Source organism: Eleutherodactylus coqui, chromosome 1 (assembly GCF_035609145.1).
Source record: "Eleutherodactylus coqui strain aEleCoq1 chromosome 1, aEleCoq1.hap1, whole genome shotgun sequence".
NCBI classification, from domain to species: domain Eukaryota; kingdom Metazoa; phylum Chordata; class Amphibia; order Anura; family Eleutherodactylidae; genus Eleutherodactylus; species Eleutherodactylus coqui.
The window spans coordinates 329,162,144-329,176,496 of record NC_089837.1 but is presented as its reverse complement, the minus strand read 5'-3'; the positions used below and the strand labels follow the sequence as shown (position 1 = coordinate 329,176,496).

General features: G+C 46.7%; 9 non-coding genes across 9 annotated transcripts; all 9 read right to left on the bottom strand.

Moving 5' to 3' along the window:
- Positions 1–13: 13 nt before the first annotated feature.
- LOC136594867 (small nucleolar RNA U3) lies at positions 14–232 on the bottom strand. Its single transcript, XR_010788619.1, has one exon. It is a non-coding gene; the product is annotated as a small nucleolar RNA U3 (small nucleolar RNA).
- A 1,465-nt stretch (positions 233–1,697) lies between these two features.
- On the bottom strand, positions 1,698–1,916 carry LOC136593359 (small nucleolar RNA U3). Its single transcript, XR_010788228.1, has one exon. It is a non-coding gene; the product is annotated as a small nucleolar RNA U3 (small nucleolar RNA).
- Positions 1,917–3,381: 1,465 nt separating this feature from the next.
- LOC136592801 (small nucleolar RNA U3) lies at positions 3,382–3,600 on the bottom strand. Its single transcript, XR_010788140.1, has one exon. It is a non-coding gene; the product is annotated as a small nucleolar RNA U3 (small nucleolar RNA).
- A 1,465-nt stretch (positions 3,601–5,065) lies between these two features.
- LOC136592647 (small nucleolar RNA U3) lies at positions 5,066–5,284 on the bottom strand. The gene has a single exon (XR_010788126.1). It is a non-coding gene; the product is annotated as a small nucleolar RNA U3 (small nucleolar RNA).
- Positions 5,285–6,749: 1,465 nt separating this feature from the next.
- On the bottom strand, positions 6,750–6,968 carry LOC136592779 (small nucleolar RNA U3). Its single transcript, XR_010788138.1, has one exon. It is a non-coding gene; the product is annotated as a small nucleolar RNA U3 (small nucleolar RNA).
- A 1,465-nt stretch (positions 6,969–8,433) lies between these two features.
- LOC136593725 (small nucleolar RNA U3) lies at positions 8,434–8,652 on the bottom strand. Its single transcript, XR_010788319.1, has one exon. It is a non-coding gene; the product is annotated as a small nucleolar RNA U3 (small nucleolar RNA).
- A 1,465-nt stretch (positions 8,653–10,117) lies between these two features.
- Positions 10,118–10,336, bottom strand: LOC136592735 (small nucleolar RNA U3). The gene has a single exon (XR_010788134.1). It is a non-coding gene; the product is annotated as a small nucleolar RNA U3 (small nucleolar RNA).
- A 1,465-nt stretch (positions 10,337–11,801) lies between these two features.
- On the bottom strand, positions 11,802–12,020 carry LOC136594856 (small nucleolar RNA U3). Its single transcript, XR_010788618.1, has one exon. It is a non-coding gene; the product is annotated as a small nucleolar RNA U3 (small nucleolar RNA).
- A 1,465-nt stretch (positions 12,021–13,485) lies between these two features.
- On the bottom strand, positions 13,486–13,704 carry LOC136592724 (small nucleolar RNA U3). The gene has a single exon (XR_010788133.1). It is a non-coding gene; the product is annotated as a small nucleolar RNA U3 (small nucleolar RNA).
- Between the last annotated feature and the right edge of the window lie 649 nt (positions 13,705–14,353).

Here is a 14,353-nt window from a genome sequence, read left to right as displayed (position 1 = left end):
AAAAACAGCAACAACCACTCAGCTTGTGATCTCCTCCTCCACCTTCCCTGTAACAGAGAAGGAGAACGGTCATCAACAGCAATCAGCACCTGCAACGAAGCAGAACTGAGAGCTCACTTCACGCTCAGAGGAGATCACTACAGCTCCTCCTCGTGGTTGGTAGGTTGGCACACTTTAGGATGCAGTTTCCCAAGTTAAACACTTTAGAAATGATCCCTGAAAGTATAGTCTTAACCTGCTATTCTCTGCATTGACTTCCCCCACCCTGCAGGCTACCACGTAGTATTGTGGAGAAGAACTTTAGTCCACCGCTCGCTTTCTCTCTGTTAGCTGTCCAGGCATCTAATACCAATATCCATGCGTACTGTATGGTATAGTGTAATATGGGAATCATTTCATTAACAGACCGGAGATTGGCGCTCAAGGAAAATAATTTGCATGTTCCCGCTGCGTTCTGGGAGGACTCGCCGCGGGCGGGCACATTGCTGGGTTTAGCTTGGTCTGGTGGCTCGGAGGACATCGCCACACCAGAGATTGGAGCTCGGGGAAGAGAATGTGCAGACCTGACATAATCTCGCAAGAGTTGTGCTGTCTTCCAGGTGCGCAAATCAAAGATGTGTCTGATCAAGACTCTTCAGTCTTTCAGACCACTACCCATTCCTACTGATACAAGTTGGGACAAATGACACTGCCCAAAAGGACCTTGCAACTATCTGCAGAGACTTTGAAGACCTCGGCAGGGAAATGAAGGAACTAGGAGCACAGGTGGTCTTGTCGTCCATCCTGCCAGTGGATGGCCACGGAGTAAGGAGATGGAACAGGACTCTACGGGTGAACAACTGACTACGTCGATGTTGCCGTCAGCAAAGATTTGGATTTCTAGACCATGGAGTGAATTACTCATGTGATGAACTCCTTGCTAGAGATGGCTTGCAACTTACAAAGGCAGGTAAGCAAATACTTGACAGGTGCCTTGCTACACTCATCAGGAGAGCTTTAAGCTAGAACAATATGGGAAGGGAAGGGAAAGGCTAGGCAAAAATATACGACTAATTAATACATCTGAGAACCTTGCTATTAGAAGGGGAAAGAAAGATCAAAGACAAAAAAAATTCAGAAGGAAAGTAGAGGAGCAAGAGACACCTGTCACAAACTAAAATGCTTCAATACAAATGCACAGAGCATAGGAAACCAACAAGGCGAATTGGAGCCCCTAAGACAGGAAGAGAAATATGATGTCATAGGCATCACAGAAACGTGGTGGGATGATACACGATTGGAATACAAGGCTTGAAGGATGCAACCTTTTTATAAGAAACAGACCTAATAGAAGAGGAGCAGGCCTGAACGGCCGCTGTGTTGAGTGAATGGAGAGGGTCGGGGAAGAGCGAGGAGTGAAATCCCCTCCAGCCGCCCGCTGCGAGCCAACGTTACTCACTCCTGTGCAGCAGCATGGGAGCGAGTACATAAGAGGAGGAGCATCGGGCATCGTTTGCCCGACAGCCGTTCCGTGTAAGTAAATGGGGCTTCAGCTAACTTCAATGAATCAAACTCTAAAGGTTCAGATGAATTACATTTTAGGATACTGAAGGTTGATTGAATGAAGGTAGCTGCTCCCAAATCTTCCATTCATCCAGCAAGGATGCTGAATGATTCACTACTTTCTGATATTACCAAAGATTTCAAAAACAGCAACAACCACTCAGCTTGTGATCTCCTCCTCCACCTTCCCTGTAACAGAGAAGGAGAACGGTCATCAACAGCAATCAGCACCTACAACGAAGCAGAACTGAGAGCTCACTTCACGCTCAGAGGAGATCACTACAGCTCCTCCTTGTGGTTGGTAGGTTCGCACACTTTAGGATGCAGTTTCCCAAGTTAAACACTTTAGAAATGATCCCTGAAAGTATAGTCTTAACCTGCTATTCTCTGCATTGACTTCCCCCACCCTGCAGGCTACCACGTAGTATTGTGGAGAAGAACTTTAGTCCACCGCTCGCTTTCTCTCTGTTAGCTGTCCAGGCATCTAATACCAATATCCATGCGTACTGTATGGTATAGTGTAATATGGGAATCATTTCATTAACAGACCGGAGATTGGCGCTCAAGGAAAATAATTTGCATGTTCCCGGTGCGTTCTGGGAAGACTCGCCGCGGGCGGGCACATTGCTGGGTTTAGCTTGGTCTGGTGGCTCGGAGGACATCGCCACACCAGAGATTGGAGCTCGGGGAAGAGAATGTGCAGACCTGACATAATCTCGCAAGAGTTGTGCTGTCTTCCAGGTGCGCAAATCAAAGATGTGTCTGATCAAGACTCTTCAGTCTTTCAGACCACTACCCATTCCTACTGATACAAGTTGGGACAAATGACATTGCCCAAAAGGACCTTGCAACTATCTGCAGAGACTTTGAAGACCTCGGCAGGGAAATGAAGGAACTAGGAGCACAGGTGGTCTTGTCGTCCATCCTGCCAGTGGATGGCCACGGAGTAAGGAGATGGAACAGGACTCTACGGGTGAACAACTGACTACGTCGATGTTGCCGTCAGCAAAGATTTGGATTTCTAGACCATGGAGTGAATTACTCATATGATGAACTCCTTGCTAGAGATGGCTTGCAACTTACAAAGGCAGGTAAGCAAATACTTGACAGGTGCCTTGCTACACTCATCAGGAGAGCTTTAAGCTAGAACAATATGGGAAGGGAAGGGAAAGGCTAGGCAAAAATATACGACTAATTAATACATCTGAGAACCTTGCTATTAGAAGGGGAAAGAAAGATCAAAGACAAAAAAAATTCAGAAGGAAAGTAGAGGAGCAAGAGACACCTGTCACAAACTAAAATGCTTCAATACAAATGCACAGAGCATAGGAAACCAACAAGGCGAATTGGAGCCCCTAAGACAGGAAGAGAAATATGATGTCATAGGCATCACAGAAACGTGGTGGGATGATACACGATTGGAATACAAGGCTTGAAGGATGCAACCTTTTTATAAGAAACAGACCTAATAGAAGAGGAGCAGGCCTGAACGGCCGCTGTGTTGAGTGAATGGAGAGGGTCGGGGAAGAGCGAGGAGTGAAATCCCCTCCAGCCGCCCGCTGCGAGCCAACGTTACTCACTCCTGTGCAGCAGCATGGGAGCGAGTACATAAGAGGAGGAGCATCGGGCATCGTTTGCCCGACAGCCGTTCCGTGTAAGTAAATGGGGCTTCAGCTAACTTCAATGAATTAAACTCTAAAGGTTCAGATGAATTACATTTTAGGATACTGAAGGTTGATTGAATGAAAGTAGCTGCTCCCAAATCTTCCATTCATCCTGCAAGGATGCTGAATGATTCACTACTTTCTGATATTACCAAAGATTTCAAAAACAGCAACAACCACTCAGCTTGTGATCTCCTCCTCCACCTTCCCTGTAACAGAGAAGGAAAACGGTCATCAACAGCAATCAGCACCTGCAATGAAGCAGAACTGAGAGCTCACTTCACGCTCAGAGGAGATCACTACAGCTCCTCCTCGTGGTTGGTAGGTTGGCACACTTTAGGATACAGTTTCCCAAGTTAAACACTTTAGAAATGATCCCTGAAAGTATAGTCTTAACCTGCTATTCTCTGCATTGACTTCCCCCACCCTGCAGGCTACCACGTAGTATTGTGGAGAAGAACTTTAGTCCACCGCTCGCTTTCTCTCTGTTAGCTGTCCAGGCATCTAATACCAATATCCATGCGTACTGTATGGTATAGTGTAATATGGGAATCATTTCATTAACAGACCGGAGATTGGCGCTCAAGGAAAATAATTTGCATGTTCCCGGTGCGTTCTGGGAGGACTCGCCGCGGGCGGGCACATTGCTGGGTTTAGCTTGGTCTGGTGGCTCGGAGGACATCGCCACACCAGAGATTGGAGCTCGGGGAAGAGAATGTGCAGACCTGACATAATCTCGCAAGAGTTGTGCTGTCTTCCAGGTGCGCAAATCAAAGATGTGTCTGATCAAGACTCTTCAGTCTTTCAGACCACTACCCATTCCTACTGATACAAGTTGGGACAAATGACACTGCCCAAAAGGACCTTGCAACTATCTGCAGAGACTTTGAAGACCTCGGCAGGGAAATGAAGGAACTAGGAGCACAGGTGGTCTTGTCGTCCATCCTGCCAGTGGATGGCCACGGAGTAAGGAGATGGAACAGGACTCTACGGGTGAACAACTGACTACGTCGATGTTGCCATCAGCAAAGATTTGGATTTCTAGACCATGGAGTGAATTACTCATATGATGAACTCCTTGCTAGAGATGGCTTGCAACTTACAAAGGCAGGTAAGCAAATACTTGACAGGTGCCTTGCTACACTCATCAGGAGAGCTTTAAGCTAGAACAATATGGGAAGGGAAGGGAAAGGCTAGGCAAAAATATACGACTAATTAATACATCTGAGAACCTTGCTATTAGAAGGGGAAAGAAAGATCAAAGACAAAAAAAATTCAGAAGGAAAGTAGAGGAGCAAGAGACACCTGTCACAAACTAAAATGCTTCAATACAAATGCACAGAGCATAGGAAACCAACAAGGCGAATTGGAGCCCCTAAGACAGGAAGAGAAATATGATGTCATAGGCATCACAGAAACGTGGTGGGATGATACACGATTGGAATACAAGGCTTGAAGGATGCAACCTTTTTATAAGAAACAGACCTAATAGAAGAGGAGCAGGCCTGAACGGCCGCTGTGTTGAGTGAATGGAGAGGGTCGGGGAAGAGCGAGGAGTGAAATCCCCTCCAGCCGCCCGCTGCGAGCCAACGTTACTCACTCCTGTGCAGCAGCATGGGAGCGAGTACATAAGAGGAGGAGCATCGGGCATCGTTTGCCCGACAGCCGTTCCGTGTAAGTAAATGGGGCTTCAGCTAACTTCAATGAATTAAACTCTAAAGGTTCAGATGAATTACATTTTAGGATACTGAAGGTTGATTGAATGAAGGTAGCTGCTCCCAAATCTTCCATTCATCCTGCAAGGATGCTGAATGATTCACTACTTTCTGATATTACCAAAGATTTCAAAAACAGCAACAACCACTCAGCTTGTGATCTCCTCCTCCACCTTCCCTGTAACAGAGAAGGAGAACGGTCATCAACAGCAATCAGCACCTGCAACGAAGCAGAACTGAGAGCTCACTTCACGCTCAGAGGAGATCACTACAGCTCCTCCTCGTGGTTGGTAGGTTGGCACACTTTAGAATACAGTTTCCCAAGTTAAACACTTTAGAAATGATCCCTGAAAGTATAGTCTTAACCTGCTATTCTCTGCATTGACTTCCCCCACCCTGCAGGCTACCACGTAGTATTGTGGAGAAGAACTTTAGTCCACCGCTCGCTTTCTCTCTGTTAGCTGTCCAGGCATCTAATACCAATATCCATGCGTACTGTATGGTATAGTGTAATATGGGAATCATTTCATTAACAGACCGGAGATTGGCGCTCAAGGAAAATAATTTGCATGTTCCCGGTGCGTTCTGGGAGGACTCGCCGCGGGCGGGCACATTGCTGGGTTTAGCTTGGTCTGGTGGCTCGGAGGACATCGCCACACCAGAGATTGGAGCTCGGGGAAGAGAATGTGCAGACCTGACATAATCTCGCAAGAGTTGTGCTGTCTTCCAGGTGCGCAAATCAAAGATGTGTCTGATCAAGACTCTTCAGTCTTTCAGACCACTACCCATTCCTACTGATACAAGTTGGGACAAATGACACTGCCCAAAAGGACCTTGCAACTATCTGCAGAGACTTTGAAGACCTCGGCAGGGAAATGAAGGAACTAGGAGCACAGGTGGTCTTGTCGTCCATCCTGCCAGTGGATGGCCACGGAGTAAGGAGATGGAACAGGACTCTACGGGTGAACAACTGACTACGTCGATGTTGCCGTCAGCAAAGATTTGGATTTCTAGACCATGGAGTGAATTACTCATATGATGAACTCCTTGCTAGAGATGGCTTGCAACTTACAAAGGCAGGTAAGCAAATACTTGACAGGTGCCTTGCTACACTCATCAGGAGAGCTTTAAGCTAGAACAATATGGGAAGGGAAGGGAAAGGCTAGGCAAAAATATACGACTAATTAATACATCTGAGAACCTTGCTATTAGAAGGGGAAAGAAAGATCAAAGACAAAAAAAATTCAGAAGGAAAGTAGAGGAGCAAGAGACACCTGTCACAAACTAAAATGCTTCAATACAAATGCACAGAGCATAGGAAACCAACAAGGCGAATTGGAGCCCCTAAGACAGGAAGAGAAATATGATGTCATAGGCATCACAGAAACGTGGTGGGATGATACACGATTGGAATACAAGGCTTGAAGGATGCAACCTTTTTATAAGAAACAGACCTAATAGAAGAGGAGCAGGCCTGAACGGCCGCTGTGTTGAGTGAATGGAGAGGGTCGGGGAAGAGCGAGGAGTGAAATCCCCTCCAGCCGCCCGCTGCGAGCCAACGTTACTCACTCCTGTGCAGCAGCATGGGAGCGAGTACATAAGAGGAGGAGCATCGGGCATCGTTTGCCCGACAGCCGTTCCGTGTAAGTAAATGGGGCTTCAGCTAACTTCAATGAATTAAACTCTAAAGGTTCAGATGAATTACATTTTAGGATACTGAAGGTTGATTGAATGAAGGTAGCTGCTCCCAAATCTTCCATTCATCCTGCAAGGATGCTGAATGATTCACTACTTTCTGATATTACCAAAGATTTCAAAAACAGCAACAACCACTCAGCTTGTGATCTCCTCCTCCACCTTCCCTGTAACAGAGAAGGAAAACGGTCATCAACAGCAATCAGCACCTGCAACGAAGCAGAACTGAGAGCTCACTTCACGCTCAGAGGAGATCACTACAGCTCCTCCTCGTGGTTGGTAGGTTGACACACTTTAGGATGCAGTTTCCCAAGTTAAACACTTTAGAAATGATCCCTGAAAGTATAGTCTTAACCTGCTATTCTCTGCATTGACTTCCCCCACCCTGCAGGCTACCACGTAGTATTGTGGAGAAGAACTTTAGTCCACCGCTCGCTTTCTCTCTGTTAGCTGTCCAGGCATCTAATACCAATATCCATGCGTACTGTATGGTATAGTGTAATATGGGAATCATTTCATTAACAGACCGGAGATTGGCGCTCAAGGAAAATAATTTGCATGTTCCCGGTGCGTTCTGGGAGGACTCGCCGCGGGCGGGCACATTGCTGGGTTTAGCTTGGTCTGGTGGCTCGGAGGACATCGCCACACCAGAGATTGGAGCTCGGGGAAGAGAATGTGCAGACCTGACATAATCTCGCAAGAGTTGTGCTGTCTTCCAGGTGCGCAAATCAAAGATGTGTCTGATCAAGACTCTTCAGTCTTTCAGACCACTACCCATTCCTACTGATACAAGTTGGGACAAATGACACTGCCCAAAAGGACCTTGCAACTATCTGCAGAGACTTTGAAGACCTCGGCAGGGAAATGAAGGAACTAGGAGCACAGGTGGTCTTGTCGTCCATCCTGCCAGTGGATGGCCACGGAGTAAGGAGATGGAACAGGACTCTACGGGTGAACAACTGACTACGTCGATGTTGCCGTCAGCAAAGATTTGGATTTCTAGACCATGGAGTGAATTACTCATGTGATGAACTCCTTGCTAGAGATGGCTTGCAACTTACAAAGGCAGGTAAGCAAATACTTGACAGGTGCCTTGCTACACTCATCAGGAGAGCTTTAAGCTAGAACAATATGGGAAGGGAAGGGAAAGGCTAGGCAAAAATATACGACTAATTAATACATCTGAGAACCTTGCTATTAGAAGGGGAAAGAAAGATCAAAGACAAAAAAAATTCAGAAGGAAAGTAGAGGAGCAAGAGACACCTGTCACAAACTAAAATGCTTCAATACAAATGCACAGAGCATAGGAAACCAACAAGGCGAATTGGAGCCCCTAAGACAGGAAGAGAAATATGATGTCATAGGCATCACAGAAACGTGGTGGGATGATACACGATTGGAATACAAGGCTTGAAGGATGCAACCTTTTTATAAGAAACAGACCTAATAGAAGAGGAGCAGGCCTGAACGGCCGCTGTGTTGAGTGAATGGAGAGGGTCGGGGAAGAGCGAGGAGTGAAATCCCCTCCAGCCGCCCGCTGCGAGCCAACGTTACTCACTCCTGTGCAGCAGCATGGGAGCGAGTACATAAGAGGAGGAGCATCGGGCATCGTTTGCCCGACAGCCGTTCCGTGTAAGTAAATGGGGCTTCAGCTAACTTCAATGAATTAAACTCTAAAGGTTCAGATGAATTACATTTTAGGATACTGAAGGTTGATTGAATGAAGGTAGCTGCTCCCAAATCTTCCATTCATCCTGCAAGGATGCTGAATGATTCACTACTTTCTGATATTACCAAAGATTTCAAAAACAGCAACAACCACTCAGCTTGTGATCTCCTCCTCCACCTTCCCTGTAACAGAGAAGGAGAACGGTCATCAACAGCAATCAGCACCTACAACGAAGCAGAACTGAGAGCTCACTTCACGCTCAGAGGAGATCACTACAGCTCCTCCTTGTGGTTGGTAGGTTGGCACACTTTAGGATGCAGTTTCCCAAGTTCAACACTTTAGAAATAATCCCTGAAAGTATAGCCTTAACCTGCTATTCTCTGCATTGACTTCCCCCACCCTGCAGGCTACCACGTAGTATTGTGGAGAAGAACTTTAGTCCACCGCTCGCTTTCTCTCTGTTAGCTGTCCAGGCATCTAATACCAATATCCATGCGTACTGTATGGTATAGTGTAATATGGGAATCATTTCATTAACAGACCGGAGATTGGCGCTCAAGGAAAATAATTTGCATGTTCCCGGTGCGTTCTGGGAAGACTCGCCGCGGGCGGGCACATTGCTGGGTTTAGCTTGGTCTGGTGGCTCGGAGGACATCGCCACACCAGAGATTGGAGTTCGGGGAAGAGAATGTGCAGACCTGACATAATCTCGCAAGAGTTGTGCTGTCTTCCAGGTGCGCAAATCAAAGATGTGTCTGATCAAGACTCTTCAGTCTTTCAGACCACTACCCATTCCTACTGATACAAGTTGGGACAAATGACACTGCCCAAAAGGACCTTGCAACTACCTGCAGAGACTTTGAAGACCTCGGCAGGGAAATGAAGGAACTAGGAGCACAGGTGGTCTTGTCGTCCATCCTGCCAGTGGATGGCCACGGAGTAAGGAGATGGAACAGGACTCTACGGGTGAACAACTGACTACGTCGATGTTGCCGTCAGCAAAGATTTGGATTTCTAGACCATGGAGTGAATTACTCATATGATGAACTCCTTGCTAGAGATGGCTTGCAACTTACAAAGGCAGGTAAGCAAATACTTGACAGGTGCCTTGCTACACTCATCAGGAGAGCTTTAAGCTAGAACAATATGGGAAGGGAAGGGAAAGGCTAGGCAAAAATATACGACTAATTAATACATCTGAGAACCTTGCTATTAGAAGGGGAAAGAAAGATCAAAGACAAAAAAAATTCAGAAGGAAAGTAGAGGAGCAAGAGACACCTGTCACAAACTAAAATGCTTCAATACAAATGCACAGAGCATAGGAAACCAACAAGGCGAATTGGAGCCCCTAAGACAGGAAGAGAAATATGATGTCATAGGCATCACAGAAACGTGGTGGGATGATACACGATTGGAATACAAGGCTTGAAGGATGCAACCTTTTTATAAGAAACAGACCTAATAGAAGAGGAGCAGGCCTGAACGGCCGCTGTGTTGAGTGAATGGAGAGGGTCGGGGAAGAGCGAGGAGTGAAATCCCCTCCAGCCGCCCGCTGCGAGCCAACGTTACTCACTCCTGTGCAGCAGCATGGGAGCGAGTACATAAGAGGAGGAGCATCGGGCATCGTTTGCCCGACAGCCGTTCCGTGTAAGTAAATGGGGCTTCAGCTAACTTCAATGAATTAAACTCTAAAGGTTCAGATGAATTACATTTTAGGATACTGAAGGTTGATTGAATGAAGGTAGCTGCTCCCAAATCTTCCATTCATCCTGCAAGGATGCTGAATGATTCACTACTTTCTGATATTACCAAAGATTTCAAAAACAGCAACAACCACTCAGCTTGTGATCTCCTCCTCCACCTTCCCTGTAACAGAGAAGGAAAACGGTCATCAACAGCAATCAGCACCTGCAACGAAGCAGAACTGAGAGCTCACTTCACGCTCAGAGGAGATCACTACAGCTCCTCCTCGTGGTTGGTAGGTTGGCACACTTTAGGATGCAGTTTCCCAAGTTAAACACTTTAGAAATGATCCCTGAAAGTATAGTCTTAACCTGCTATTCTCTGCATTGACTTCCCCCACCCTGCAGGCTACCACGTAGTATTGTGGAGAAGAACTTTAGTCCACCGCTCGCTTTCTCTCTGTTAGCTGTCCAGGCATCTAATACCAATATCCATGCGTACTGTATGGTATAGTGTAATATGGGAATCATTTCATTAACAGACCGGAGATTGGCGCTCAAGGAAAATAATTTGCATGTTCCCGGTGCGTTCTGGGAGGACTCGCCGCGGGCGGGCACATTGCTGGGTTTAGCTTGGTCTGGTGGCTCGGAGGACATCGCCACACCAGAGATTGGAGCTCGGGGAAGAGAATGTGCAGACCTGACATAATCTCGCAAGAGTTGTGCTGTCTTCCAGGTGCGCAAATCAAAGATGTGTCTGATCAAGACTCTTCAGTCTTTCAGACCACTACCCATTCCTACTGATACAAGTTGGGACAAATGACACTGCCCAAAAGGACCTTGCAACTATCTGCAGAGACTTTGAAGACCTCGGCAGGGAAATGAAGGAACTAGGAGCACAGGTGGTCTTGTCGTCCATCCTGCCAGTGGATGGCCACGGAGTAAGGAGATGGAACAGGACTCTACGGGTGAACAACTGACTACGTCGATGTTGCCGTCAGCAAAGATTTGGATTTCTAGACCATGGAGTGAATTACTCATATGATGAACTCCTTGCTAGAGATGGCTTGCAACTTACAAAGGCAGGTAAGCAAATACTTGACAGGTGCCTTGCTACACTCATCAGGAGAGCTTTAAGCTAGAACAATATGGGAAGGGAAGGGAAAGGCTAGGCAAAAATATACGACTAATTAATACATCTGAGAACCTTGCTATTAGAAGGGGAAAGAAAGATCAAAGACAAAAAAAATTCAGAAGGAAAGTAGAGGAGCAAGAGACACCTGTCACAAACTAAAATGCTTCAATACAAATGCACAGAGCATAGGAAACCAACAAGGCGAATTGGAGCCCCTAAGACAGGAAGAGAAATATGATGTCATAGGCATCACAGAAACGTGGTGGGATGATACACGATTGGAATACAAGGCTTGAAGGATGCAACCTTTTTATAAGAAACAGACCTAATAGAAGAGGAGCAGGCCTGAACGGCCGCTGTGTTGAGTGAATGGAGAGGGTCGGGGAAGAGCGAGGAGTGAAATCCCCTCCAGCCGCCCGCTGCGAGCCAACGTTACTCACTCCTGTGCAGCAGCATGGGAGCGAGTACATAAGAGGAGGAGCATCGGGCATCGTTTGCCCGACAGCCGTTCCGTGTAAGTAAATGGGGCTTCAGCTAACTTCAATGAATTAAACTCTAAAGGTTCAGATGAATTACATTTTAGGATACTGAAGGTTGATTGAATGAAGGTAGCTGCTCCCAAATCTTCCATTCATCCTGCAAGGATGCTGAATGATTCACTACTTTCTGATATTACCAAAGATTTCAAAAACAGCAACAACCACTCAGCTTGTGATCTCCTCCTCCACCTTCCCTGTAACAGAGAAGGAGAACGGTCATCAACAGCAATCAGCACCTGCAACGAAGCAGAACTGAGAGCTCACTTCACGCTCAGAGGAGATCACTACAGCTCCTCCTCGTGGTTGGTAGGTTGGCACACTTTAGGATGCAGTTTCCCAAGTTAAACACTTTAGAAATGATCCCTGAAAGTATAGTCTTAACCTGCTATTCTCTGCATTGACTTCCCCCACCCTGCAGGCTACCACGTAGTATTGTGCAGAAGAACTTTAGTCCACCGCTCGCTTTCTCTCTGTTAGCTGTCCAGGCATCTAATACCAATATCCATGCGTACTGTATGGTATAGTGTAATATGGGAATCATTTCATTAACAGACCGGAGATTGGCGCTCAAGGAAAATAATTTGCATGTTCCCGGTGCGTTCTGGGAGGACTCGCCGCGGGCGGGCACATTGCTGGGTTTAGCTTGGTCTGGTGGCTCGGAGGACATCGCCACACCAGAGATTGGAGCTCGGGGAAGAGAATGTGCAGACCTGACATAATCTCGCAAGAGTTGTGCTGTCTTCCAGGTGCGCAAATCAAAGATGTGTCTGATCAAGACTCTTCAGTCTTTCAGACCACTACCCATTCCTACTGATACAAGTTGGGACAAATGACACTGCCCAAAAGGACCTTGCAACTATCTGCAGAGACTTTGAAGACCTCGGCAGGGAAATGAAGGAGCTAGGAGCACAGGTGGTCTTGTCGTCCATCCTGCCAGTGGATGGCCACGGAGTAAGGAGATGGAACAGGACTCTACGGGTGAACAACTGACTACGTCGATGTTGCCGTCAGCAAAGATTTGGATTTCTAGACCATGGAGTGAATTACTCATATGATGAACTCCTTGCTAGAGATGGCTTGCAACTTACAAAGGCAGGTAAGCAAATACTTGACAGGTGCCTTGCTACACTCATCAGGAGAGCTTTAAGCTAGAACAATATGGGAAGGGAAGGGAAAGGCTAGGCAAAAATATACGACTAATTAATACATCTGAGAACCTTGCTATTAGAAGGGGAAAGAAAGATCAAAGACAAAAAAAATTCAGAAGGAAAGTAGAGGAGCAAGAGACACCTGTCACAAACTAAAATGCTTCAATACAAATGCACAGAGCATAGGAAACCAACAAGGCGAATTGGAGCCCCTAAGACAGGAAGAGAAATATGATGTCATAGGCATCACAGAAACGTGGTGGGATGATACACGATTGGAATACAAGGCTTGAAGGATGCAACCTTTTTATAAGAAACAGACCTAATAGAAGAGGAGCAGGCCTGAACGGCCGCTGTGTTGAGTGAATGGAGAGGGTCGGGGAAGAGCGAGGAGTGAAATCCCCTCCAGCCGCCCGCTGCGAGCCAACGTTACTCACTCCTGTGCAGCAGCATGGGAGCGAGTACATAAGAGGAGGAGCATCGGGCATCGTTTGCCCGACAGCCGTTCCGTGTAAGTAAATGGGGCTTCAGCTAACTTCAATGAATTAAACTCTAAAGGTTCAGATGAATTACATTTTAGGATACTGAAGGTTGATTGAATGAAGGTAGCTGCTCCCAAATCTTCCATTCATCCTGCAAGGATGCTGAATGATTCACTACTTTCTGATATTACCAAAGATTTCAAAAACAGCAACCACCACTCAGCTTGTGATCTCCTCCTCCACCTTCCCTGTAACAGAGAAGGAAAACGGTCATCAACAGCAATCAGCACCTGCAACGAAGCAGAACTGAGAGCTCACTTCACGCTCAGAGGAGATCACTACAGCTCCTCCTCGTGGTTGGTAGGTTGGCACACTTTAGGATGCAGTTTCCCAAGTTAAACACTTTAGAAATGATCCCTGAAAGTATAGTCTTAACCTGCTATTCTCTGCATTGACTTCCCCCACCCTGCAGGCTACCACGTAGTATTGTGGAGAAGAACTTTAGTCCACCGCTCGCTTTCTCTCTGTTAGCTGTCCAGGCATCTAATACCAATATCCATGCGTACTGTATGGTATAGTGTAATATGGGAATCATTTCATTAACAGACCGGAGATTGGCGCTCAAGGAAAATAATTTGCATGTTCCCGGTGCGTTCTGGGAGGACTCGCCGCGGGCGGGCACATTGCTGGGTTTAGCTTGGTCTGGTGGCTCGGAGGACATCGCCACACCAGAGATTGGAGCTCGGGGAAGAGAATGTGCAGACCTGACATAATCTCGCAAGAGTTGTGCTGTCTTCCAGGTGCGCAAATCAAAGATGTGTCTGATCAAGACTCTTCAGTCTTTCAGACCACTACCCATTCCTACTGATACAAGTTGGGACAAATGACACTGCCCAAAAGGACCTTGCAACTATCTGCAGAAACTTTGAAGACCTCGGCAGGGAAATGAAGGAACTAGGAGCACAGGTGGTCTTGTCGTCCATCCTGCCAGTGGATGGCCACGGAGTAAGGAGATGGAACAGGACTCTACGGGTGAACAACTGACTACGTCGATGTTGCCGTCAGCAAAGATTTGGATTTCT